The sequence below is a fragment of the Cyprinodon variegatus genome, unplaced genomic scaffold, assembly GCF_000732505.1.
Source record: "Cyprinodon variegatus isolate N-32 unplaced genomic scaffold, C_variegatus-1.0 Scaffold584, whole genome shotgun sequence".
Lineage (NCBI taxonomy): Eukaryota > Metazoa > Chordata > Actinopteri > Cyprinodontiformes > Cyprinodontidae > Cyprinodon > Cyprinodon variegatus.
The window spans coordinates 290,088-292,167 of NW_015151037.1; positions in this window are offsets into that span (position 1 = coordinate 290,088).

Genomic DNA, 2,080 nt, shown 5'->3' on the forward strand with positions numbered 1-2,080 from the left:
GTCACGGTGCGGTATCGGCTGTTGATCAAGTCCCAGTGCTGTATCTGGTGTTTGTCTCAACGCGCTATTATCCAAGTCATCTTGAAAACATTCTTCTTCCAAATGTTGGCTACATATTACGGGTTTTTTTCCTCAGGCCACCCTGGTGAGGGAGTTCCTGAGGGTTTAACATGTAGTGATCCCCACCAGAGTCTTCAACATCTCCACCAGCCACCTGTCCCCCCAACAAACCTCCTGGGTCTACAGGGCCCACCATGATGCGGCCACTCCTATCTACCCAGATATGCTTAAATTGTGGGACCCCCCTCCCAGACCCTGACCAGTTTTTGGCCCGCCTGTGGGCCTTGCCACCACAACCACAGTCCACCTACCTTGCTAGAAGCTACCCCTAGCTGTTGCATAAGCAGCCACACAGCATGGAGTCATGCAAGATAAAACCACTTGATGCTGGTCTGCTTTTATCCTCTCTAACATAGAAAGGATTCCCCCTCAGGAATGGATTTCTGGGCCCAATGTCAATCAGAGCAGATGGTTGTAAATTACTATCTTTAAGAATTATGAAATTGTGGTTCTGCTTGATCTGACTTTTTGTTAAGTGGTATTTTTCCTCTCCACTGTTACTACATGCATGCTCAGTTTACGGGTTGCTTCCAGTCAGCCACATAAATCAGGTGACTGTCCACTGCAGCTATATCCTCTTTCAGGAGTGAATTCTGCTAATCAGGGACTGGAAGCTCTGTTGGTTTACTTAGATAGAAAATAGAATAATTCAGATTCAGAGAGAAGATACAACTAATCTGTAAACCTTGTATATTTCACTGGCAAGTTATTTGCCACAAAGTTGAAGTTTTCTTCATCTGCAAAGAGCCTCCAATTAGTGCTAAACTAAAGGACTATTCTCAGTTTTTTAATGAGCAAATCAAAAAACGGGTCAGATTGACCCAGTATTCAAGGTGAGACAGTGGGAAACGTTCATTGAAACAAGATATGAAGTTAACGGATGCAGAGCTGTGGATCTGCAGGCTGCAGAGGCTGCAGGAGGGGGGGGCACCTCATCACTGACACTCCGATCCAGGTGAGAAAAACAAATCAGACAGGAATGTTATGGAATCCAGGAGTCCGCAGCGCAGTCAGGGGTTCTGATCCGAACAGGAACAGACAGATCCAGAGTTCCAGGAATCCTGAGAGCGTGAAGGCAGGTTCAGAGTTCCATGAGTCCAGCAGATGGAGACAGGCAGGCTCAGTGGTTGAGGGACAGAGAGAAGACATGGTACCAGGATAATTGCAGAACTTTCAACTGTACTCCACCTAGGAGCCACGACACAACCAGGAGACGAGACAAACTCCAAAACCCTCTCAACCCATTGGTCTCCGGGAAGGGAACACAAACCTGGGAATCCCTCGAACTAAAACTAACAAACAAAAATAAACGAATATAAAGCAACAGATGCAGATGCATATTTTGAAGGCTGCACTTTAAAAAAAAATAAAAAATCCAGTGAGCTGTTCCACACGAAATTTCTTTTTGTTTTATACTTGTGTAAACAAAATGACAAATAAATCTGTCTAAGGTGGATAGGATGAGGAATGACTAAGAACCAGGCACAGTCAGGCAGGTGAATGAAGTGAACTCTTAAGGTCAGGGGTCAGCTATCATGACAGAGCAGACCAGATTTCACATCTGATATAAAATATATGATTGATCAGACCTGAACCACTGAACAGAGACGGTCTTTAAAGCAATAGTCAACAAAAAAAGAAGGATTTTAAATTCTTAGTTACTAAGAGAACATCCTTAAAATGAGTAAAATTAATCCCACATTTGGACAAAAACCTAAACTGCATCGCTCAATATTAAAAACAGATTCTTCTGAAACTTTTTTCTATTTGGGAAAATTGTAATTCTGTCTTCTTCCAATTAATTCAGCCAATTCTATTCAGTTTATTTCTATAGCTCCAATTCACAACATATCATCTCAAGGCACTTTAAGGTTCACCAGATCATCCAGTCAGATTGATTCAAAGTTTTCTATCTAAGGAAAACCAGCTGATTGCATCGACTCATTGACTCTTCAGCAAT